Here is a 27,916-nt window from a genome sequence, read left to right as displayed (position 1 = left end):
CGATCACACTATGTCGTGGATGGGTGATGCAAGAAGCATTATAAATGCATGTAACAATATTACTTGGCCATTAACCTGGCCACGATCTTGCCTTATTGCTTTTGTCTGTGTATAGGACAGCGGTAGATCCCGCTACAATAAATGGCAGTGTTGTTTCTGTTTCAAGCTGAATAAAGCTGGTTTTGCTAAAGTACTGAATCTCAGCCTCGTGGTTTGGGGTGTAAAGCAGGGACTCACACATCACTATATATATATATATATATATATATATATATATATATATATATATATATATATATATATATATATATATATATATATATATATATATATATACACATACACACACACACATACATTCACATATTTAGTATGTTTATGTTTGTCCTATAAATAATTACACTATAAAGCATTTTGGAATAGAGGCTCTCTGTAAAGGTGCATGTTAAATAAAGATCATTTGATGGATTGAATGATTGATTGATTGGTGAGTCTGGAAATCCAAATATCCTATAAGGTCTGAAATAGAGGTTATACTTGACTACTGTGATGAAGATTGACATAAAATAAGATACAATTTGATGTGCTGTATAACATGACAGGGAAGAAATATGGTAGAATTGCATTTGTAATTCCTGCATCAGTAATCTAATCACTTGAGTTATATTTTGCAATAACCTGTTCACCTCTGCTATTATAATAACATTCTTTAAGCTGTAAAACTTTATATTCTCCCTCTCTAGGGCTAGTTGTTGCTTTGCACTTAGTTCTTTATACTCTCTTTTGATAAACTGTTGAATTGGCTGACCATTGCGATAATAAAATATATTGCATTAAGTGCTACATATTGTTCACCTAAAGTGTGCTGTAAACTGCGTTGAGAAGAGTTCCATAGAGAAACGTGCCCTCTTGACAAAGTGGTTTATTGGTCAATTGATTGATACGGGGACAAATGACCCATCCGTAAATGCCAATAGGAACTCTGCTCTGTTGGGCCCTTGAGGAAGGCCCTTAACCTGCAATTGCTGAGCACTTTGAGTAGTGAGAAAAGCACGATATAAATGCAAAGAATGTTTATTATCACGTAATTTAGTCTGGAGTTACACTAGTTTAGACAGGGAGCTACTGTAATTCTGTGCTTGACATAGAACAGTGAGCTACTAGATAGTTTTTTCCTCCTGTGTGTGCTATTTTGTTTTAAATAAACTGTAATTTCAACTTATTGCATCTTTAGTAGACACATTAACTCTGAGCTGCACCACTCAGTAGGAGGTCTTCTATACAATGTGCATATTATTGATAATATATGCAACAGCTTGGAGGTGCTGACAACTAGCCATTCAAATTCCAGAGTAACAGTTTCTTTTACAAGGGTTTAACATAAGTAGAAATTTGGATGGCTTTCTGGCAGCGATTTTTAAAAATATTTTAAACATTTCAAACAGCATTATTGCACGTTTTTTTTTATTCACTTAACTAATTTAAACTTTCTTGCACATGTTTGCTTTATTGATCAGCTAAAATATGCTTCACACTTAAAACTCAATGTACTAGAAAATGAGAAGCCATGAGAAAGGGCTGACTTGCACAACAGACCTCTAGGCTTATAGGGTGTTTGATATCCAGAGGCATTTTCCTGGTGGTATAAATAAAGTATTTTGTTTCAGAGTAGTTGTATATCACTTTTATTTCCTAATGTATTGATGGCTTTTAAGATTGGCTAATATTCTCCAACTACAGAAATAAAAACTTATTAGCTAATGCTGCTGTGTAGTATACATTCACTTACAAAACACAGTTGTGAAAAATGTCATCTTGTTTTACATCATGTTAAAATGATACTGGGGTGTTGATTCCTCAAAATAATTAAAATATATTTTAAACAGATGCACCAATGAGCAAAATGTGGACAAAATGAGAAAAGCTCATACCAGTAAACGAAAAGAACACACATATATATATAAGTGCAAGTAAAGTGGGGCTACATACCAGGAGGCAATATGTCCTCTCATTTTGAATGTTCCTTCAGAGTTACAGCAAACTAAATGCAGTACCCAGCATTGCATAGGTAAATAAATTTAAACTCTAGTTCGTTTGGTTGCTAGCCTGCATTCAGTCTTTTCTGGTTTTGCATTTTCTCTGAGCCAGCAGGTGGCACTGTCATTCAAACTGTAGTAAAAGGCTAAAAAAGAAAAAAAACAAACAAAACAAAGGGGACCCCTGGGGTCAACATTCTGTATCAGGACATAGTCTACTCTACAGTCTTCACCTGACCAAATGAAGGAGGTTTTGAGTAGCAATACTGAAGTGTCCTACCTGGGACAAGTGGGAATGTGCTGCACAGAAGTGAGAGAAGGAAGACAGAAGGCTGCCTTGGAGTCGCTTTAGAAGGCCCGACCTCCAAGAAGGTGCTGTGACTTGGTTGGTTTTGAGAGTTACTCCTGACTGAACCAGTGAACAATCAGGTTAATATGATACTTAATATACAATCCAGTGGATTCATGAAACTGTGAAAATCCAATAGAAAGGTCTGAGTTTTTCCATGTCACCCTTCACCAGTGCAAAATCACTAATAAGATAAACAAATAAACAAGTCAATAAGCAACAGAAAATGAAATGAAATAAAATAAGGTAAAATATTAACTGATGTATTGATCCATATGTACACGGTAATAGGCAGGTCTTTTAAACATTAGACACATTAGAAACATTAGACAGGAGGAACGACTTGTAATGGAACATCTGATAAGAAAGCAACAACCAGATGGCTAGCTTACAAATATAAAGAGCAACCATCAGCATAAGGCTAAATAAACAAGCATTGTGGATCTTGAAGAATTAAATTTACCATACAAATGTATGTTTGGTTAAATTTAGTGTGCATATTAAATGTCCTTGAAACTACATTTAATACACACAATATGTGTAAGTGAGAAAAGGGATTAAAAACAAAACTAAATTGGTGAACTATCAGCCAGCCAGAAAGAAATGGCATACAATGACATGAGGGGATGATACTTTATAATTCAAAGAACACAACTTAAATTTTTTGGTCTCATTAAGACCTTATACATTACCAGTGAGAAGTGCTTGAATCGAAAATGATTAGCTGTGTAACATTACCTTGTTATAATCACCATCACTGTTTCTAAAGCTGTAAATTTTAACTACACTCAAGAGTGAATAAATAATACAAACTGACAGATCACTGCATGTTTGATTTATGTCTAATATTGTTTTTGTGTTTTACCATACGAAAATGCTCTGAAGAGTTTTAACACCATAAAAAAGTGAGCATACACAGTACAGTAAATGAATGATCCCTTTAGAATAGAATAGAATGTCTTTTATTGTCACTATACACATGTACAATGAGATTAAAAGCAGCTCCTTCAGTGCAGACATATATGTAGAACACAACAAGTGAATAAACAAATACACAAATGGTGCAAAAAGTTGCAAAGAAGTTGCAAAAAAGTTTTATGACGCTATATACATATGGAAAGAATAATAACTATTGCACTATTGGGTTATTGCACATAATTTAAATATTGTACAATAATGATGATCATGTGCTGTGAGTAGTGGATGTTGGACCCTGAGAGTATTGATATTGTACAGTATACAGATATTGCACAGTTATTATCAGTACCATTTAGATATTGGATATTGCACAGTTGATGGATAGAAGGAAGTCCAGGGGTCGGGGGGTTAGACTGTGTAGTCAGTGCATGTGTGAGTTTAGAATGGTTATGGCTTTTGGAAAAAAACTGTTCTCGAGTGTGTTTGTCCTTGTTGTGATGCCCCTGTAGCGCCTCCCAGAAGGCAACAGGTCAAACAGATCAGAGTCAGGGTGGCAGCTGTCCTTGATGATGTTTTTTGCTCTGCTGAGGCAGCGGGAGGTGTAAATGTCCATCAGGGAGGGGAGAGGGCAGCCGATGATCTTCTGTGCTGCCTTTACTACTCTCTGAAGCCTTTGCCTGTCTGCCATGGTGCAGCTGCCATACCATACTGTGATACCGTACATCAGCAGGCTCTCAATGGACGAGCGGTAGAAGGTCAGTAGCAGGTTGGAGTCCAGGTTGTGCTTTCTTAAGGGACCTTCAGGAAGTGTAACTGCTGCTGAACCTTTTTGATGACTGCTGTGATGTTGTCTATCCAGGAGATGTCAGCGGAGATAAGGACGCAGAGAAACCGGAAGGTATGGACCCTCTCTACACACTCACCGTTGATGTAAAGGGGGGCTAAGTCGGTGCTGTGCCTCCTGAAGTCGACAATGATCTCCTTGGTTTTCCTGGTGTTCACAGCCAGATTGTTGTTTGAACACCAGGCTGCCAACTTCAGGACCTCCTCTCTGTAAGCTACCTTTGAGATGAGTCCGACCACTGTGGTGTCGTCAGCAAACTTGACGATGAGGTTGTTGTTGTGGGCCAGACTGCAGTCGTGGTTGGTGCAGAGACAGTACAGAAGGGGGCTCAGCACACAGCCTTGTGGGGTACCAGTGTTCAGTGTGCAAATGGAGGAGTGGTGCAATTGAAACACATGGGGTGTCAAGACACTTGCTCTTGACAACATTATTGCATCAAGAATAATGCATGTGAATTTGGATTCAAAGTGGTACATAGATGATTGGAAAGAAGATCTTGTACATTAGGACCACGTAAATAAGTACATAAATGGAAAAGTATAATGGGGATAAGACTGAGAATGTGAAAAGTGTTTCAGAATACACCATTGACAATGATTAGCCAGCCAAAGAAGAATATACAGTGGAACCTCGAGATACGATCACCTCTGTATACGAGAAATTCAAAATACGAGGAAAGTATGAGCGAAAAATTCAGATCTAAATACGAGCATTGGCTCACGTAACGAGCCACGAGCCAGGCTGTGGGTATAGCTCGCGGCTTAGCGAGGGGGCGTGGTAGCTGTAGCGAGCCGCAGGGCGATCTGCGGTGTCTGCGTTTCTCACCTACGTGCACAGGTGGGAAACTGCCCACATCCATGATTTGTCCTGTGGCTGATGGGCTGGGCAGGGTTGCCACCCGTCCTTTAAAATACAGAATCGTCCAGTATTTGAGAATGAAATTGCGCATCCCGTTTTGAATCAATACGTATGCGTCCCTTATTTTTTTGTATTAAAAGTGGTAACCCTAGCAGCTGCCATGTCTTCCCCGCATATATAGAGAAGCGCGAGACGGTTAAGGGGGAGAAGAAGTAAAAGAAAATAGAGAAGAGGAGAGGAGAGAGAACGGAGGTTGCAGGAGGAGGCAGGAATCCGCAGCAGTAGGAAGTCGGTGCGAGAGAGCGAGCGAGTACAGGCTCGCGTGTAGCTGAACAGGCGAGCCAAACAGCTGAAGCAGGACGGTGTAGAGAAGGTCAGCTGCATTAAGTGTCTCGCCTGTTGCAGAGCCCGCATGGGAGAAGCAGGTGAGACGCTAACAGAGAAGAAGCACCGGGGATTGTCATCTGTTTTTTGAAGACTGCTTCCTGTTGACGTTTTAACCTCGTGTTAAAGGATTGTTATTCTTATGTACTTTAAACCTCCACTTCACAACTGTTTTAAGGATTAAAGATTTATTGAATGCTCTACTGCACTTTGGACACCTGTTTTGATTCTTTTAATAATCAGTTATATTATTTACCAGTGTTATTTATTAAAGGTAGACTACAGTATATATAATTTATCAGTGTTATTTGTTAGGAAAATTGATTTTTATGTTAATATATTTGGGATGCGGAATGGATTAACTGGATTTCCATTATTTTCAATGGGGACGTTTGTTCTAGATACGAGAAATTCGCTATACAAGCTCAGTGCTGGAACGAATTAAATTCGTATCTAGAGGTTCCACTGTATATTCAATTGCAAACAATTCTATTTTGAGGCACTTTTTTGTTGGGAGTTAGCAGGTAGTCTCTGTTGAAGTGTTAAGTATGTTTAAATGCATTGTTAATACTTTTGGAAGAGTAAACCTGATCATGAAAACGAGACTTCATATCTACGGCAAGGCATGAAACGTTCTAGCATATGGGGCATCACGCACCTTATGGTAGGTATCGTGTCTGTTAGCTATCTAGGAGAGAACTATAAGCACAAAATGCTAGGTTTCTCTCCACAGGTTTACACAATAAAGTCAATTGGAACAAATCATTTCTTGTAAAGACAGAAATGTCTAAAAATGATAAGACTAGATTAACTGAATAACTGATTAACTGTAATTGAGGGTATCTGGCATACAGGAATCAAAATTATTTAAATATTGATGAAAAGACAATAATAACACATGGTTTCCATCCCAAATCATGAGTATTTCACACCAATACCGATTGATGATATGAGTATAAAACAGATTTTGCTTAGCTAACACATACAGTAAGAGTGTTCATTGTTATAATCCAGGACAATCTGTGGCTTTCTTTCTTCGCTGCTACATAGGGAGTATCCTTCTGCAGAGAACTCATCGATAGCACATTTTTGTCTTTCGTGGGGCAGTAGGATATGAGAGCAGTACTTTTAGTAAAAGCCAACTTGGAAAAGGTTACCGTCCTGTCCATTAGTTTCAGGTGAGCTCTAGGAAACTCTAACTTGTTCTTTCTTTTGATCCTGAGCATGGTCAGCTATACTTCTTAGCAGTTTCTCGCCCAGTGCACACAACATGAAAAAAGTATTATGAAATGAGTTGACCCTTTATCCCCTGTGTCAGAAGCACTTAAGATGGTTCTTTCCAGGTGCTGCCCCAGCAGGTTTCCCAGTGTAACGGTGCATATTCCATACATAGTTTTGCTGGTGTATTTGTCATGTACTGCCTAAAAAAAGAGCATCTATGGAATGGAACGATTTGTTCATCTACAGTAACTTGGGATCCAGGATTATAACTGAGTACCACACACTGGAAAGTGTCATTAGAACAATTCAATAATTATTGATTAGACAAAGGTTTGTAAATATTGTACTTTTTTACCTATTTTTTTAAAAACCTTCATAGTCTTGGGTTAAAATGATCCCAAATAGTGTGTCTGTAAGTTTGTATATAGGATTTTGAAAAAAAAAATGTAAGCATGTTTTCCAGCATTTAAGTAAAAAAGTCATGTGGTATAAAGTTAAAAGAATAAAAGTTTTTAGATACCAGACACAAAATGAAAACAAACTGATCTATAACATTATAGGAAGGTTAAGTGGGTTTGAGAATTTCTAGTTCAGAGGAAATAGCAAAATCTCGTACCTATATCCTGCCATTGCTTCCACTGTCATTACATATCTTTATAAACTTTATAACACTACAATCATTCTTTTAAATACTGTAATTTTTTTGTTCCTTATTTGAAAGCAGTTTTGCTGTAAAGATATTTTCTACGTCTGTTAATTAGCACTGATTAGTCTATCTGGCAATGAAAAAATATTGGCTGTGAAAAATCACAAACAGCCAAGAATTAATTAAGACAAACTGAAAAAAAAATGTAACAAAATATACAAATACAATTCCATTTGTTGAAATGAATGTTTCACATGATGATAATTTATTTTAAGATCTGTTTTAATCTCTATATCTAACATGAGGTTCATGTAATACTGTAACCAGATAAAATATTTAACAATCATTGATCATAAAGAATGATTACAATAGGTTTCTATTAGCTTTGCATACTGCTGCTAAAATTGCATATTACAATTTTGAAAAACACAACAGAAACCAATAAAACAAGTCAATTTAAAGCTGTACCATATATGTAGTACATTCTCCATTTACAGAGCACATCAAAATTAAACAAACTAGCATATTGCTTAGAAAATCAGAAGATATACTTCCGTAATGCACTGCCTTTTGATAATGAAGGTGGCAGTGTAGACAATACTTTCAATGCAAAGTCCACCACAGGGGTCTCTAACTCAGATCCTTGCGGGGCTTCTGTGGCTGACAGTTTTTCTTCCAGTCACTTTCTTAATGAGAAGCCAGTTACTGCTGCCAATGCAACTAAATTTGTACTCCTAAGCCATATTATTAAATAAATTAAAAAATATCATTAAATATAAGAAATGGTTGCAAATTACGAAGCAGGTTGTAGCAAAAAGTTGTTTTACTGTGACATATGCCAACTCATCGCCTGAAACATTTTTTTAGGTAGTCTGTACAGGTATAGCCATATATAATGTTGGTTTAAATTATGCTTGTCTTTTTTCAGTAAATTCAGCAGCATAAACTAAGAAACATTAGATAAATGAGTATGTTTGTGTTCCCCGGGGATGCTGCAGTGTTCCATCATCATGTAAACAACAATCGCGCATAATTCACCCAAATCTAGAGAGAAAAATACATTTTAAATAGAAATGTCAATAATTTTAAATGAACTTTGAGCTTAATTTTTAAAAATCTATATACAGTATTTCCAGCTATAATGCTAAAAACCACACATCATTTGCATATAAGAACACACGGGTTAGGAAAATACACAATAAAACAGAACACATTTTAATCTGATTAACATTAATTATGACAGTGTAAGTCCATTAACATTTAAGTGAGATATGGCCAGTTGAAAATTAAGAAGAGAACAAAATTTCAAAGATAGTTGACAAAATGTGTTCCATAGTGTGTTTTAGGAGGCACAGTTCTGAGGCCTCATGTATAAACGGTGTGTACGCACAGAAATGTTGCGTACGAATGTTTCCATGTTTAAATTGCGATGTATAAAACCTAAACTTGGCGTAAAGCCACGCACATTTCCACGGTACCTCATACCCTGGCGTACGCAATTTCTCTGCTCGGTTTTGCAGACTGGCGGCACCCAGCGTCAAAGCAGTGCTACTGTTCCTGTGTGGTCACCCTTTCTTTCTTAGATCCACATTCCTGATGCGGCTTTACAAATACACTGAAACTAACTGCATATTGTTTATTAGTGTAATGCATCTGATTGTAACTAACCTGTAGCAATATAATGGTCCAGGGAATAGCCATAGTATTCCAAATACCTTAACTGCTTTTGTGTTGTTACTCTCACTGCATCTTCTTCTTTTTTCTGCTGCTCCCGTTAAGGGTTGCCACAGCAGATCATCTTTTTCCATATTACTCTCACTGCACCACTCAGAGTATTTATATCACTGTATCTGAGTGGGGAATCACAGCAGCAGCTGTTTGGAAAGAGAATTATCGGTATACAGCATAAAGCAGACGCTGCCTCAACCACAGCAAAACGCTTCAGAGACTTTCCTGTATGGACTTCGTTGTTTAGAAAAAGTTTCATCCCAAAAACTATAAACGCACTCAATCAGTCCATCAAGTGCTCCTTGTAGAACTGTTTGTACTTATAAGTACAATTACCTCACTGTAAACTTGCACTACAGTTATAATATTGCACAACCTGCGCCACTTTACAAAGCGCGTATTTACATATGATGACGATATCATTTTTAAGATGAAATGCAGCAAAATATGTTGATTTTATTATACAGATAAAACTTTAACTTCATTTAAATAATCTGTATTGTTAATAATTAAACATGTGAGGACACGGTGCCGCAGCGCTAACTAGTTCACGGATTGTTCCTGCATTGCGTTGTATTCTTGCTGGTGCTGACGCGACACTGGAAGGATAGACAGATAGAATAATTAAACATGTACTATGAAGATATTTCAATGTTCCTTAAAAGTTTCTGAAGAATCGGTGTTCTAAGCTTGCAAATGGCTTCATGTCTATTACAGAGCTGATTGTGTGGTGATTGGGTATTTGGAGAAAGAAAAGTAAGGACAGGAATTGGAGGTTAGTACGTGTGAAAGAGACAGTACTTCTGTAATAAATTATTTCATCGAAGGTCACGCATGGCGCAGCAAGCCTCTTGCGTGAGACATGAACAAGCACTGCGCCACCGTGTTCCCATGTTTAATAACATGCTTTCATTCCTATCATCATGAAAAAGATATCACGTATACATCTCAGTATTTTATTTATTCAGAGAGCTGTAATATCACAAATGTAATGGAGGCAGGTAGTGATTCGCACACATAGAGCACATAGAAGATCAAATACAGAACAAAGCATTTAACATGCTACTTTAGTTATTTGAGAAACTAGTAAATTAAACGATTTTAAGATGAACTTTATGATGTTCGACTTTGTGGTCGTGTCGTCGGACTTGCGGCCACATGTCTTGGACACTCGGGTGAAGAGAGGGGCGGAGCTGTCAACTGATCACCACCTGGTGGTGAGTTGGCTTCGATGGTGGGGGAGGATGCCGGTCAGGCGTGGTAGGCCCAAACGTGTTGTGAGGGTCTGCTGGGAACGTCTGGCAGAGCCCCCTGTCAGAAGTAGCTTCAACTCCCACCTCCGGCAGAACTTCGACCACATCCCGAGGGAGGTGGGGGACATTGAGTCCCGAATGGGACAGTGCCTCTGGATTGGCAGACCGGGGTGGTGGTCCCCCTCTTTAAGAAGGGGGATCGGAGGGTGTGTTCCAACTACAGAGGGATCACACTCCTCAGCCTCCCTGGAAAAGTCTATTCAGGGGTCCTGGAGAGGAGGGTCCGTCGGATAGTCGAGCCTCGGATTCAGGAGGAACAGTGTGGTTTTCGTCCTGGTCACGGAACAGTGGACCAGCTCTATACCCTTAGCAGGGTCCTGGAGGGTGCATGGGAGTTTGCCCAACCAGTCTACATGTGTTTTGTGGACTTAGAAAAGGCATTCGACCGTGTCCCCTCGGGGAATCCTGTGGGGGGTACTCCGAGAGTATGGGGTACCGGCCCCCCTGATAAGGGCTGTTCAGTCCCTGTACGATCAGTGCCAGAGCTTGGTCCGCATTGCCGGCAGTAAGTCGAACCCGTTTCCAGTGAGAGTTGGACTCCGCCAGGGCTGCCCTTTGTCACCGATTCTGTTCATAACTTTTATGGACAGAATTTCTAGGCGCAGCCAGGGTGTTGAGGGGGTCCGGTTTGGTGGGCTCAGGATTGGGTCACTGCTTTTTGCAGATGATGTTGTCCTGTTTGCTTCATCAGGCCGTGATCTTCAGCTCTCTCTGGATCGGTTTGCAGCCGAGTGTGAAGCGGCTGGGATGAGAATCAGCACCTCCAAATCCGAGACCATGGTCCTCAGCCGGAAAAGGGTGGCGTGCCCTCTCAGGGTTGGTAGCGAGATCCTGCCCCAAGTGGAGGAGTTCAAGCATCTCGGGGTCTTGTTCACGAATGAGGGAAGAATGGAGCGTGAGATCGACAGGCGGATCGGTGCGGCATCCGCAGTAATGCGGACGCTGCATCGGTCTGTCGTGGTAAAAAAAGGAGCTGAGCTGCAAGGCGAAGCTCTCAATTTACCAGTCGATCTATGTTCCTACCCTCACCTATGGTCATGAGCTATGGGTAGTGACCGAAAGAACGAGATTGCGAATACAAGCGGCTGAAATGAGTTTTCTCCTCAGGGTGTCTGGGCTTTCCCTTAAAGATAGGGTGAGAAGCTCAGTCATCCGGGAGGGGCTCAGAGTAGAGCCGCTGCTCCTCCGCATCGAGAGGAGTCAGATGAGGTGGCTCGGGCATCTGATCAGGATGCCTCCTGGACGCCTCCCTGGTGAGGTGTTCCGGGCACGTCCAACCGGGAGGAGGCCCCGGGGAAGACCCAGGACACGCTGGAGGGACTATGTCTCTCGACTGGCCTGGGAACGCCTTGGGATTCTCCCGGAAGAGCTAGAAGAAGTGGCCGGGGAGAGGGAAGTCTGGGCATCTCTGCTCAAGCTGCTGCCCCCGCGACCCGACCTCGGATAAGCGGGAGACAATGGATGGATGGATGGATACTTTAATGGCAAAAATAAACTACGTGATTAAAGTGGAAATTTCGAGATTAAAGTTGACATTTTGTGCTTTTTTCCCACTGTGTGCCTATTTTTTTTGGCTGTACCCTAATAAGCTTTCATATGACACTCAGACGGTGGGCTACGACTCGCCTTTTCACGGCGATTTTGATATGTGACTTCTTTTTTATTTCAGGCACTGTGCGACTTTGTGAACTTGAGCTTTCGAGTTTCTCCGACACTATGTCACTCGATCAACTTCCTTTTGTTGATTATACCACTGTTTAAACCAACAAATAGTACGTTTTTCCTTTGCCTCCACTTGGTATTTGCTGAAATTCTTATATTTTCCCCTGTGCTTTTCCCATTGTCTTTGCACAGAAGGCTATTTATATTGATTTGCATATTCAAAGAGGCGTAATTCTGGGAGGAGTTGGGGCGGGACAGAAGGCGCGTACACGTGCGTTACTTTTGACGCTGAAAAGGCAAACTATCTGCTCACCCACACATGGTTGTTCTAAAACATAAATACATGTTCATTATGAAGAAGACTAAATCCTTGTATTCTTGGCCTACAATGCTCCCGCCACCTCTATACACTGCCTAGGCCAGATGTGGCAGTGTGACAATGTAGCAGTTGAACCAAGTGGTACAGCAGAAATACCAAGGAGATCATCCCGCAGCTTTGGAAGCCAGTAGCTAAAAGCACAACCTCTTACTTTTTAAATTATCTCTTCTGTAGTCTGTCATCGACTAAACCCACTTTGACAGGCATAAATGAATGTTTTGTTTCAATAAACCTAATGTAAACAAGTAATTGTCATGGTTCAACCAGGGTGCTTTCCACTGGCTCAAGTGTTTTTTCTGTTTCTTTAACATTTTTGTTGTTTTTTTTAAACATTATTTTGTGTATATTGTTATTAATTCTGGTTTTAGGTTTTCAGTGTTGTATTATGTTAAGATTCTACATTATATATTAGTTTTTATGGTTCTATGCACTGTTTCCTGAATATGGAGCCTAAGAAGGTGGGGCCTCTTATTTATTCAGTTGAAACACTACTGAAAGTATTTAAAGTTATTGATGAATTAGTAGCTTTGGTATTGCATTTGTGCTCTTTGATTACAGTTTCTGATGTTTTCATCTTTTTACTAGCTTGTATTTTTTTTACAATATACTGTTTTTGTCTTGCTGTTTAATAGATTTGCTTCTTTTAGGCTAAGACACATCCTATTTTTGCCCATTTTCTTGGCATATGTTTTGCTCTCCATTTGAATAAAAAAATCTTTAATCTTAAGGAAACATTGTTTTTGTTGTCCTGGGACCAAAGGTTTCATGGTCTCCCTCTGATCCATTCAGGATATTTTAATATTTAAAAGCCTTTGCCCATTTTAGGACCTGTACAGGCAGAAACACTGCCATTTGAGTATTGGGCTAGGCTGCCTTGGACAAGGCCTATCCAAGTATGCCAATAAGTCTAAAGAGGATAGGTCTGGCCTTGTATGTGTATGTGTGTAAGGCTTACTTCCCATTTTGTGCTTTGACATTGCAGGAAATCACAACAGCAATAGCTCACCAAACCATATTTTCAAGATCTGGCATCCAAACTATCTTAAGGAAGTCTGAGGAAATTTTGCAAATGCAATGGAAGATGCAAAAAGCTGTTAGCATCTGATGAACATTATTTAGAAGCCAATTAACTTAAGGGACGAAAGGAAATATGAGGGAATTGCTTACATAGCATCTGGCAAATTCATTTGGAAATAAAATATGTGCTTCAACCATATAAAGAAACCTTAAAGGAAGTCATTTTTTAGGGTGTGTTGCAGCTAAGAAACCATTCTTTTAGAAATGCAGCATGCAGAAATAATTGCAGTATGAAAACTAATTTAATGTACAGAGTAAAAACTAGTGGCAAAAAATAAAAATTAGTCTAAATTTGAAACATCTGGCTCACAAAGATACCAGCATCTTAAAAGCAGAGCTGTCAAGGAGCATGTTGATGTCTGCCTGTAGCCTTATGTGGTGGCTCTGTCATGGTCTGGAGTACATTTCAGCTTATGGTTTACCACTAGAATTACCAAAGCCTATGAAAAAACTCGTAATCCCAGCCCACCTTAAATCCGTTCGCACCTCTCTGTCAGCGTCTTTTGTCTTATAAATGTGTTGATAAGCACAAGCAGCAAGCAGCCTGCTATCCCATCCTCCTCCCACCGCCGCAGAAAGGGCAAGAAGTTCTCCCAGATCAAGCCTTGAGTATCTGGGAGTGACATACTGGGAGCTGTATAGTGTAAATAATATATTGTTATTTGTAACACATGCATTTCATGTGTGTTCCATGTCTACAAAGGTCTAAGTAAGTATAGCATGACAGGAAATGCAAGAAATGTTGAAGACATACCTAAAAGACAAATTTTTTTCATGTTTTAGCACTAATGACAAAATTTTGACATGAAGTGTATAATGTGTGAAGCCTGAAGTCCAAATATCAAATAAGCACTTTCACAAAAGGTACAAATATAACAAAATAAGTGAGCCTTTATTCAAGACTATAAACGAAGAAAAAGAAATCGGGTTAGTGTACTTTGGTGTCACGATTTCTTTGGTAGTACAGCGGTAAGAGCTGCTGACTCGTAATTAAGAGGTTGTAGGTTTGAGCCTTGCCGTCTCCCAAAATAAACATTTTGAGTAGTGAGCTGCTCTTATTTGTTACTATTATACAATAAAAACATACATTTTAATTTGAGTCTGTTACAGCCAGTGTAAATGTATGGTACTTGTAAAAGTTAGTGTTTTTTTTTTTTTTATTCAGTTTTAATCTCTCAGTCGCAATCACGCTCCCCCTGATCTGACATGGCTGTTTTCAAATAAAGATGTGCTATAACAGAGGGTTCTACATCAGAGAAAGAGAAAGAGAGTCCTCCCTGCAAGAAACGTCCACTCACACATACAGAACATACAGAAAAACGCAGCTGCACCAGGCGTAAAGGCAAAAGATGGCACCATTTGGATGCAGCAACAGGTCGAGCTTCATCCTGCCAGTCAGTCTGCCCCACACCTGTCCTTCAATGAAACAGCACATCTTACAGAGATTGCCAATGTATCGTGCAAAGCCCAGTTTTTGATTGTTTTGTGATGGTCTTTATATAAAAACATTTATAAGTTACTTATATAAAAGCCAGATCAAATGTTATTCATACCTTGATTCATTTGCTTATCTTCCTACAGCGTAAAGTCACAAGAAGACTGCAGAGCTTCCTCTGTTTGATCGACATGGGCACGCTGACGCAGTACATGTGTACTGAAGTGACTTTATTTTAGCTGCAGGTGGAAGCTCCACACAACTGTTGTTACGATTCTGCCTTTGTCCAGAAACAATTTCATAAGCTTTATGACCTTAGTCTTGGAAAATCTTTCTCCTGTGGGGCGACTAGAATCTTTTCCTGAATAAGATCAAACACAGTTGCATAGGGTGAAATGGGGTTTAGCCAAAAAGTCACACTTAGTCCTAATGTTTAATAACCTGCAAGATCAGTTATTTCTTTAAGACAGAATATGCTATTGAATGTGATCCTCTCTCACTGAACTATTTTCTCTCTGCCACTGCCTGTTTAATGACCATTTACTTGGTTTATCCAGGTGGGCCAATTGACCCATTAAAGGGGGTATTGGAGAAGATTTTTACAACTGGATGCTGTTCCTGACACCAACCTCTTTTAATCACCTTTTATAAGAAAGACGTGACATTATTCTAACCCCAGGTCATCGGGTTAATGCATATTTTTACTCACATAGACAAAGAGATGTCTAATAGCAAAAGACTAATTTTGTTTTGGCACAGCTGGGTCATGCATGTTGTTCTCTTGTTTCTGTGATTCTAAAAAACAAATTTCTGTCCTTAATTTGCATTCTTATTTATCATTTGTTAATTAAGTGCCTCAAAACCATTTGTAACTGCATTTGATATAAATCTGCATCAAAAGAAACAGCACAGATTTGGACGTTATATGTGAAGTATGCTGCGGTGGGTTGGCACCCTGCCCGGGATTGGTTCCTGCCTTGTGCCCTGTGTTGGCTGGGATTGGCTCCAGCAGACCCCCATGACCCTGTGTTCGGATTCAGCAGGTTGGAAAATGGATGGATGGATGTGAAGTATGAGCGTCATTGTTCTAAAAAATGGTATATACATATGCACTTGATATATAATTAACTTAACAACATAAATATATATTTGAAGAAAACAAACTATTTAGCACAACACTTTTCAATTTCTATGTACCTATTGTGGTCTGCTTAAAATTTGAAGTCAAGATTTAAAGGTCCTTCAGTTTTCTACTTTCAATTATACGACAATAAAACATGTTCCCTATATTTATAGTCCTCTATATGACAAAATATTTTTTTAACATTTGTGTTTAATTTACCCTTAAAGTGCTTCCATCTGCGCCTCTGTGTTCTGCTTCAAGAGTAACAGCTGACATCCATCTTATTACCTTCATAATTTTAAATACTTCTATCATGTCTCCTCTTAATCTTTGTTTTCTTAAGCTGAAAAGATTGAACTCTTTCAAACTTTTTCCCATATCTTACAAGCCACACTCCTGGTAATAGTCAATTAGCTGTATTTTGGGAATTTATACCATGTTTATTTTTGGAAAAACAAAGACAACAGTACATACTATTCCAGATGTTGTCTCCCAAGTGCATAACTTAAAGCATAAATTATTTATTTGTACTTCACACAGTTTGTTAAATCATCCAGCATCCTATTAGCTTTGTTTAACTGCTTCTGTACATTGTCTTGTTGTGTCTTGTTGTATGGCTCCTAAATCAAGCCATTAAAGAAATATTCAGTTTTAACAGTGGAAATCAGATCTGGAATTTACTTCCTGTATATACCAACTTATGTATATTTTCTGTATCTCCATCTAAATATTAGTTTTGTTCATCAAATGTAAAGTTAGACATTTTCCTAATTTGTTATGTCTTATCTAGATAATGTATGTACAGTGAACCCTTGACTTACAAACTCAGTTCGTTCGCGAGGGCTGGTTGTAACTCAAGTTGGTTGTAAGTCAAGACTATTTTTCCCATAAGAAATAATGGAAATATCCATAATGCATTCCTAACCTCAACACAGCACTATCACTTGTTGATGGCTTATCCTTTAACAGATCTGCATTTATAGCCCTAGCTTTTTCACAAATTATAGACTCAGATAGGCTATTACCTGCCATCTGCCTTTCGTTTATCCACACTAATAAAAGCTTTTCTACCTCGTCTAACTCTGTTGATCGTGACTTACTAATTTGAGTAACACCTTTAGCAACACTAGCTTCCTTATACAATTCTTTTCTCTGTAAAATTGTCGAGATGGTGGATTTCGACATGCTCTACAAATTAGCGAGATCGGTCACACAAACACCACTGTCATATTTCTTCACAATTTCCTTCTTCATTTCGATTGTGATCGCTTTCTTTACCTTCGTTACCTTCTCTTCCTTCCTTAGCTTTTTTTCTAGCTTTTTTGGGGCCATTTTGATAGCAATTATCGAAATAAATTATATAAATCACTGCACTGACCGAAATTACGTCCGCAAACCACATGTATCTGGGCTCCGACTGACGTTTACGAATGCTCTCGGCTGTTTGTTTACAATCGCACAAGTGGATACACGTGACCGCATTCAGGTCATAACTCCAGACGTTGGTCGTAATTCAAAACAAAAATGTTGGTCGTAAACCAAGTTGTTCCTATGTCAGGCCAGTCGTATATCGAGGGTCGACTGTATATAAAAGCAGCAGTGACCTGAGAACTCATTTTTGATATTTCTAGTTCAGAACAAAAAATTGCTCCCATTATTTTCTACATTTTAGCAAATTTTTGTAACCTTCTTAAAATGGCACATTTAATCTCTTTTATTTGTAGTTTGATGCCTATCCTCATACAAGAGTCTTCATTATTAAAGGGGATGACAACAGTGTGTGTGTGTGGCCTGCCATGCGTTTGTTTTGTTTTATTGTTTCTCACGAGAAACATCAACTACTTACTGGCCTAACTCTTGTCTTCATTGGAATTACTTCTAAGAGCCTAGTTAAGCACGACCTGGGTGCTCAGTATACTTCCCCGACTTTTTTTTCAGGAGTACCTGTTCATCTTTGCCTTCCTCCAGCCTAGCTGATCCAGACAAAATGTCATGGCTGCTGCTGCCAGGGGAGATGTGGCAGTTTGTTGATCAGACTGAAATTCATCCTGGCATTGTTTCCTGGGAGTGTTCCCTGTTACCCATTGACTGGCTGTGGTTCGAGGATGTGGTTTTGTTTCCTGTCATTCACTGGAGCTTGAATACACCTGGCTTGTACTTATCATTGGTGCAGAGGAGGAATTCTCGGCTCCCCGCTATTGTCCGCCCTGTCTCTGGCAAGGTAGGGTGAACCCCCAAAGCCTCCAACTTCTCAGTCAGATTCCTTGGATAGCAGTCAGTCCAGCTATAACCAGGATAGCCCTGGTGAATGCTAGATCGCTGATGAATAAACTTTATCCTGAATGATTTTTTTGCTTCCCGTGGATTTGATTTACTTTGTGTGAATGAAACTTGGATGAGTGTTGGTGAGTCAAGCTTATTCACTGAACTTTTACCACTGAATTGTACTTATTTTAATACACCAAAGACAACGGGACGAGGAGGAGGAGTAGCCACTGCTTTTAAAACTTTAAGAAAATGTTATAATTGTAGACAACTGTTATTGGCATTCTCACATATCTTAGTAATATTAATAAAATGACTAAAGGTCAATCATTATTTAAACACATACAGTACAGTCTGACCACTAACCAACCAACAGGTAGTCTTCCACAATACAACTTAAGGTAAATGCCTTGGATTTGTAAGAGTTAGTCCATGTACTTTTTTTAATATAATCAGATGTCCATTAAATTATATTCTTTAGACCTGCATAAATATGGGAAAATAGTTTCTATAAGTACTTTTTAGGCTCAATACTTATCCAAATCATGTGGAATGCCCTGAACGTTTCCTATAGATGCAGATATGTAACTGATCTGGGCTGCGTTTAGCAAAAGCTTTGTAACACCAAGTATTTTGTTATCTCATACATGGGATTGTTTGTTAATTGGAGAATGTTTCCCAAAATCTTTTATAACTAAATTAGTATTTAGTCTCATTTGGAAATTAATAAGTGAACTGACCTGCTTGTTATTTTTAACATTGTTCCATGTTTAGACATTTTTATGCAATCCTATTACTGAGAGGCAGATGTCACCTCACAAAAAACACACTGAAGCTATTATTTGGACAACATAATAATAATAATAATAATCATAATAATAAGAATAAATGGTCAATGTAGTAACATAAATATAAAATTTTAATTTAGGCTATAGATTATTGCAGAATTGCTCTTTGCAGTTTTAACACCTGTAGACAATTTGAGTACATAAGGAGTAAACTAGTGAAGTTCGCTATGTTATCAGTAAATCACTCCTTAGTACCATCAAAGACAATGGCAGCTATCCAAGGAATTGTGTAGCTCAACTAGAGATACCGTTTGAAACAGCACTGTAAAAGAAGTCAAGTCACAGGTCTAAAAGTTCTTTGCAAGCAGACATGAACCCCTTGGACAATCTCAATAATTAATAAATAACAGAGGAACACAGGCTGTCCAGGGGTGAAATAATAACTCTCCTTGGTCTGGGGCAGGATGAATTAGAAGGAGGAGCACACTGGAATTTTGCCTTTAGTCCCACTGTGCAGCTTCTGACACTCCCCATTTCTACGCTATCCTGATCTCTGCAGGCTGCTGTGTCCAAATCTGTGCAGGTAGTGACCAGATGCATGCAACAAACACTGGACACTGTATAACCATGAGCAAGTCACTTCACCTGCCTGTGTTCTAACTGCCTTATATGACACTAAATTTGGTTTTCGTCAAATTAAAGGCATACCTGGTAATGCAGTGCCAATGGATAGAATACTCATCCTTATTCATACTCCTGACCTCTTGAATCCCATCCTTACCTGTAAAAAAGAGCGATAAATTTCCATGTGACGTGCATCTGAGCAGCAGGGCAATTTTTCCCAAAATTATGGCCTATCAGCCTAGGAGTACACATGAGGCTTATCTCTGGTCCAAGTTTGGACTGTGTCAGATGGCAAGGGACAGTGCGTTTGCTGGTGGCTGATTACTGGATGACAATGAGGATCCTCTTCACGAATACCTGCTAACTTCAGTGTTGAAAAAAACGTTGGCTAAGGAGAGTTAGATCACCGCACACCAAAGCATGCTTTAAAGAGTATCTATGGGCATGTAGAAGATGTAATCCTGTGCCTGCATAAGTCCTCAGGGGCTTCACTGAACCTTGGAAGGCAACACTTCTTCATTTTTTGGACACCCCTCTAAGTTCTTTTAACTCCTGTTTTGTGAAATGTTGCTTTCATTCTCTATGATTGCTCATCATTGAGGCCACGTCACGATTTGAGCTCATTTATAGATTTTCAACTAATGGGTTAAGTTAATTTTACCTGTTAGTTGAAAATTTAATTTTATTATTTTGTGCTTTTTAAATTCATTTTCTGTTCCTTTTTATTTTTTTACATTCACACATGTCTGGTGTGACAATCTATACTAATAAAAGACAAAGCCCTCACTGACTCACTCATCACTAATTCTCCAACTTCCCGTGTAGGTAGAAGGCTGAAATTTGCCAGGCTCATTCCTTACAGCTTACTTACAAAGGTTAAGCAGGTTTCATTTTGAAATTCTACGCGTAACGGTCATAACGGTTGACAACATCCGGCATGTTAAACTTTCTTATTTATGGCGCCATCTTCACGAAATTTGGTAGGCAGCTTCCCTTCACTAACCAAAACCGATGTATGTACTTATTTCAGTGGTATGACGCCATATTGAACTTTCCAACGGTCTTTGTTACTTATGGGCCCATCTTCAAGAAATTTGGTTGCTGTTCCCAATGCTAACTGAATCCTACTTACGTACATATATACGTCCATAGCCTGCAGCTCAGTTGCCGTGTGAGGCGGCGTTGGGTCCCCCATCCCCACGCCTTCCACGTAGTTGGCTGCCTGCCTATATAAGGCCGTCCGTCGCTCCGGTCTTTTCATTCCCTTCCTTGGTTCACCACGGTATTCACACCTCCCTGCTGATAACTGCAGCCTTTTTATTTAATCCACGGCTTCTCTACTGTTTTATTGTTAGTTTATTACGATTATAATTATTGTGTAGGTATTTTAGACTTAGTTTGCATTGTTCAGGTACCCATTTCCTTTATCGTTCCAACCGTACCCCAATTAACATGTCTATCAAGGTGATCACCATGGATCAAAGAACTGTCACTTACCGAATGGTTTCCGTGCCCGGAGATGGCGACTGCCTTTTCCATTCTCTGTGTTACATACTGTATTGTACGGCCATATCAGGCTCACTCTTGATATCCGGAGGAACATTGTGTCTTATGTATTGAATGACTGGGACAGGTTCAAGGTGTGGACTGATGACGGTACAGGAGATAATTATACTACACAGGAGCACTATAAGAGTGAAATGCTTAAGCCCTTCACCTATGGTTCTGCATGTGAGTTGATGGCTGCCGTTGAATTGTTCGGTTGTCGCTTTCAACTGTACCGAAATGGCCAAATATTTTACACCTTTGGACAACCGCCAATGCCTCTTAAAAATCTTAGATTCACAGGTGACGATTTGAGCAGTGGACACTTTGATGTTTATGAATGTTTAAACTCTCAAAAGCTGGATGCGAAGTTATCGATGAAACCCATTTCAATTCAAACGCCTCCAATTTCCAGTAAGGCTCTGCTTCGTAATGACAATTAATAAGTCTCAGGGACAACCCCTACAAAAGGTTTGCATTGATTTGAGGCAAGATTGCTTTTCACATGGCCAACTATATGTTGCATGCTCAAGAGTAAGCTCAGCGCACAGCTTGGTCATATTACAACCGGAGGGCCGAACTGACAACGTGCTATACAAAAAGATCCTTAACAAATAATTATTGGTATATTTTCCCTCAGTTTAAAAAGGTTTACTTTTCTTCTTAATAAAAATTTTAAAGCAGTACTTCACTGCTGCGAAGCGCAGGTATTTTGCTAGTTTAACATATAATTGACATTTAAAAACATGGGATGAATCTTCCTGTTATTGACAGGCCGTGCATTTCCTACATAGATGCTGGGAAGGGGCCGATAAAGAAGTTCTTCAAACTTATTCACTAAATGTCAGATATCAAAAGGTCTTTGGAAAACACCTGCCAAACTCACTCATTCTTTACTTATGTCGTTTGTTATCTCATTTGTTATTTACATCATCATTTTCAGGAGACGCATACATGATTACATATGAAAACATCCACATTCATGGGGTATAATTAATGGGCCTGTATGATTGTGTTTTATTCCTCTCATCCTGTTCATATTGTAGTTGACCTCCTCCCTGTTTAACTTACCTCTAAACAAGTATTTAAGTGTTCACATTCATATTATTAGCAATCTTCTTGGTTTATAATTTTCTTTTAAAGTTTTGCTGTCAAATGTTCATAAGCCATATGATTATTTTTTTTATGGATAGTAATTTTTTTCTTCAGTCATTACTCTTCAACTCAGTAGAACTGTTGTTTATCCTGCTATGTATATTTTTAATATAAAATTGACCAGCATTTTATGAAATATTAATTTACCATAAATCTGCTGTACTCTTCATCAGTCATACCTATATCTAAAAGTTTATCTCATTCTACTCCATTAAAGCGTTGCTGCATACCTTACAAGTTTGCATTTTTGAAATTAAATCGTTTTTGGCAATGTTCCTAACTAAAAGCACTATGAAAATTGTTATTACTGGATGTTACTATGCGGGTCGATTCCACGGTTCCAATTCCTTCCGGGAGCCACTTGAACCCTCTACTGCAGATAATGTACCCGAGGATGAGGACACAACATAAAAAGCAAGGGGTTGTTGCAAAAGTACTTTTATTAAAACAATCCAAGCAAACAGTGTTTAAATAGTTCAGTACTCAAAAACTTCAATAAGTAAAGTGAAGGTGGAGGTTAAAAACAGTTCTAATAAATAACACAAGCAAGAAAATGTCCTTTACCATTCTGAGCCCTGGTGCCTTCCTTTTAAAATGGACTTCTCTCTGTCTTACCCTGATTTGGCTGGTAGCACGGAGGGGCATCCATTCAACAGGTGCAGACAACCTTTTATTCCGGCCTGTGTCCCTGCCACCAATCCCACGGCATTCTACAGGGAGCTGCCAAACTCTGCTCCACTCGAATCGCTGCTGGTACCTGGCTCCTTCTAGTGAGAGCACGCTGTCCTCCCACCACTGCCAGTCGCTGGCTTCTCCCATTGAGAGTACATTCTGTTTTTATTTATTTATTTAAAAACAGGCCACTAAAATGTTAAGCCACAGGCCCACTATACCACATGCCTCCCCCTTTAAGCCTCCTGTTGCATGAGAACTCTGTGTGCCTCAACCAGCCCAGTGCAACTGGTGGCCCAGGTCTGCAGCTTGGTCCGGCCACTGCACTAAAACCAAATAAAAGCACTAAAAAAAAGTTCATAAAACAAAACCCAAGCCCCCTTGTAAAAACAGGATATTTAAAAAAATAAGAACATTTAAAAGAAAGCTGATGAAGACACTGAGACAGACCGCACCCTCACATGCAGAGGCGTCTAACCCCAATACCTCACCAACCTCTTGCAGCTGCGCGAGCACACACACCCACGGAACTCGAGCCAGCCATTCAATTATTTATTTATTTAAAAATGGGCCACTAAAATGCTAAGCTGCAGACCCGCTCTACCACACTGGGGCCTATACCCTGTTGCATAGATTCTGTCCTTATTTATAGCAAACACATCTATGATTTGGTTATAGTGTTTTTTGTAACACATTATTTATACCTGTTTTATACTATTTCAATTATGTCATTTTTTAACTTTTTTTTTTGTTTTCCATAGCCATTGTCTTTTTTTATGTCCGGTCACTATGATGCTGCATATTTGCCTACTGACCCATAACATCATTGTGGCTATAATATATAAGATGAACTTTCAATTTGTTTGTTCATCTAGTTCATTAGTAGTGATGAGTGAACTCCAAGGTGTTCACTTTGTAAATTGGCGAAAATGAAATGAAGTCAATGGGGAAGGAATAATCTGGTCAAATATGTAGGTCTTTTAAAGGCAGAAAATTAAATTCATAGTGACAGGTCATGATTGAAGCTGCTGGCTCATTGTATTCTTTTGAAATCGTGCTGAAGCCTCTCCAAACTTTCTCTGTCGGTGCTTTGCATTTTTTCTTGTATGAAAAATATACAGACATCTTGTAAATATTAGTAAATCTTTTGTTATTATTATTATTATTATTTCACAGAGTCAACTGTGTTTGGGTGAGTGGGCCATCAGGCTCCTTCAAGATTATTTTTTATCTCAATGTGGCTAATTATGCATGTATTATGCAATCACCTCCTTCTCTTATACTGATGTGGAACTCGAAGATCAAACTGCACATTTGGCGACAAGCAGAGATAACTCAATATTTATGCTGTATATGTCTCATAAAAGTACCTGCATTATCTAGTTATCTGTTCTACCACTAATTAAGTTTCACAGAGTCTGTAATGCAAATGATCTGCATTATATCCCCGGGGGCAGTTACATTTCCGGGGGATGACACACTGATGCTACATTCCGAGTGTTATTTGGGAGACACTAATTATATTTGAGGCTTTATCCACCATTGCACATTTATTTTTGCCCTAGTAAATTTGCAATGGACAGATCCTCAATAAAATTTATAATTTCATTTCTCATGGGCAGATTTCTTGGGTTTGTGTCAGGTATTAGTAACAGTAATCATCCATACACAGATGATTTAGAAAACTTCCTTTGAGAATTTCACTTAATATTTGAAGCCTCAGAAGAAAGAGCTGTGACCATGAGTAGACTGTTAAATTTAACACAATGCACTTGGTCTATCACTACCTATAAAATAACTTTCAAAGTGTTACCAGCAGAATCCAACTGCATTAACCAGCTTTTAGAAGTGACCTCTTTAAAGATGACATGGTGACTCATGACATAGAGGATTTTTAGAGTGTATATTGAGTTTAGACTTAATAATGAGAGCTTGAAAAGTGCACTATTAGATCAGGATGTTCTATACTGTCACTTAGAAGTCAAAATTTAAAGACTTCAATAGTATGAGGAGAAACTTAACATTAGACTTAAGGAAAGAAGACACAGAATTTAAGATGGTTTGTGTTTATATTCTGGAGGTTAAAGATGCTGAATTAGTAACTGTTCTTAACCACAATATGCAAACACATTTTCTGTCACTGTCTATATTACCAATAAAATCTCACATCCAGGTAACTGCTGATTTTGGCGAGGCTTCAGATTTCATTAATTTTTCTCTACTGTAAATTAAACCTGAATAATATTCCAATTGAGTATCAAATCAGGATGATTGACAGTGGATTCATTGCTAGTAGAAAAACTGAATAAAGAACACCTTCATTTCATTTTATCCCAAGGATATAATATTATGTGAAAAAATCTGTTTTGTAGTCATCAGTTAACTGGAGAGATTAAGGTGTTTGAGGAAACTGTCCATTTGATGTAATGCCAGAAATACAAACAGCCAGCTTCATCATTTCATTGTTTCTCCATCACTGCCATCAGAATTGAGTATGTGGACAATTCCTTTCCATTTTGTAAGCAGGACCATCCTTTGTAGATTGTGGAGCCAAGATGAACTTAGCTAGTCGTTTAAAATATGTGATCAATGTCATCTAACAGATTGAATGAAGAAATGTTAATTCTGGGATGCATGCAAAGAGTTGACAGAATTCTAAGGAGATATGCAAAGATAAAACTGTTAAAATAGTATTATTCTTTATTAAAATATATATGTTTGTCTAGATGAACTAACCAATGGGAATGTTGTATTTAACATGCCTCTCAAAATTAGCTAACAGTAATTCAACTGACAAGTAACCAGACCATGGGAATTTATCAGTTGTCTGATTTTTCAACTGATGTAGCCTTACTAAAAACAGCCATCAAGCCAAAGTATAAGAGAAGACACCACTGTTGGCTTGACACAAATGACACACATCTTTTTCGTTATAAAACAACACTTAGTCCATAGGCCCAAACTTATTCTGGCAAAGCTAGGTGCAGAATAGCAACCCATCCTGGAGATGGCACCTAGGTTAGTGTTTAAACTTCAATAACAAACCTAAACATTGCAAAATCAGACAGTAGCAGTGCAAACCAAAAAAGGGAAAAGAGGAAGGTGAACAACCTTTGTCCCTAATATAGTGGACTTTCTTTATTCTCAGTACCTATTGTTAAGACAGGAAAATGATAAATATTGGGTTCTTTAAGGAACAGATCATCAACAAAATAGTGAAATTAGGATAAGAGCTAGCATAGGTTTCATCAAGTCTGCATTTGTTTTTAATTTCATGTTAGTATTATTCGAAAGGGCTTGCAACCAAACATAAAATCAAAAAATGTGCCTAGGGTCTATGCAGGGTCATGCCCAAAATGTGCATGATGGTTCTATTAGCTGAGAAAGCTGAATGATCAGAAAAAGACTTGTTGCTTGCGATGAGCACAGAAGCACTATAGAATACAGGCTTGCACCAAATTATCAATAACCACTTTATGAAAATTTGCTGCTAAGGCTAACATATAATCATCTGTACAGCCATTGCAAGTTCACCTCTCTGTAGCCTGCAGAATGTACGCTGATGCACAGTCACAGTCTGAGTCTCGGTCATCATTCTCACCACTAAGTTCATTTGACTTGCTATGCTATGCTACTCACTATCTTCCTGCATTATCTCGAATATCTTGGCTGCAAATAAAATTGTGAAAGAATTGCAAAAGCCCAAGACAGACAGACTGAAAGGCAATTCCTTTGATTGTGAAACTTGAAGTGATAAGTCCTATGTAAACACCATCATTAAACGGCATTTATTGAAGGCAGTATGTCTTATTAGAATTTGTATTTGATGACTAATGTTATTCTGTTAAGTTTGCTGCATTATGATGTTATTTGAGCGAAATTGGGGTCACCGTTAAATAACGATAATAATGTGTTTGAATTACAAGATTTCAACCTTACAAAAGAATTTTCAGCAATGGATTAGCTTCATAAAGCAGGGATACCTGTATGAAAAAAAATAAAAATAAATAGAAAAATAATGCTCAGAAAAACAGTATGACAAAGCTGTCTGCAAGGTCTGTTTTGACTGCTGTTGCAAGCTAATGGATGATAATTGAGTCTTACTTATAACAATACTGTCTCTTTCTTCACAAATAAATAATTATAATGTTGGTAATAAGTTCATCATCCATCCATCCATTTATTCATTAATAATAGTTTGGTATTATTCTCCATTCTTTTAATGTACCCAATAGGGGTCTCATTTACAAAAAACAAATCTGCATTTTCATTTTTCTGTTTATAGTCCAATTTCAAATCTAATCCTAATTCCTTAACTTGTTTTATAATTTCAGTCTTTCTGCAAACAACCATTTAGCTTTAATTCAGTCCAAGTATAAAAACAGCCTTAAATCAGGTTCTAAATCACATCCTGATTTCTTCTAATTCAGGGATTGCTTCAGTTGTTATGATTTTAAACCTTTCGTCAGACATTGCTCTTTTTGAATTCTTCATCTTGAGAACAGAGTGGGGCCATCCGGAAGTAGAGTTATGAAATGTGATCAGGATACTATATGAAAGGAGTATATATGTTAAACCTGTACTTTAATCACAGGGAAAAATTGAAAGTAAATTCTAAACTAAAAAAAAAAGAGCAACCAAATCTTGAAATCAAAACTGTAGCAAAAGATTACCAAAAAAAAGAAACCAAAGAGACTAGTACTAGTGAATTTGTCCCAACTGAAGACTTATTTTTTTATATTTCTTTGATTTCCAAGGGACACTTTAGATGCCTGGCACTGCTATTTTATAGCAGAAATCTACAGATATAGCCAATGAGTCGCCAATGACCACAGGATGGCAAAGGCCCTTGTTAATAATATGGTGGCATCTGAGAATAATAATGACACAAAAT

The sequence above is a fragment of the Erpetoichthys calabaricus genome, chromosome 16, assembly GCF_900747795.2.
Source record: "Erpetoichthys calabaricus chromosome 16, fErpCal1.3, whole genome shotgun sequence".
NCBI classification, from domain to species: Eukaryota; Metazoa; Chordata; class Cladistia; order Polypteriformes; family Polypteridae; genus Erpetoichthys; species Erpetoichthys calabaricus.
Note: the sequence above shows the minus strand (reverse complement) of the source record.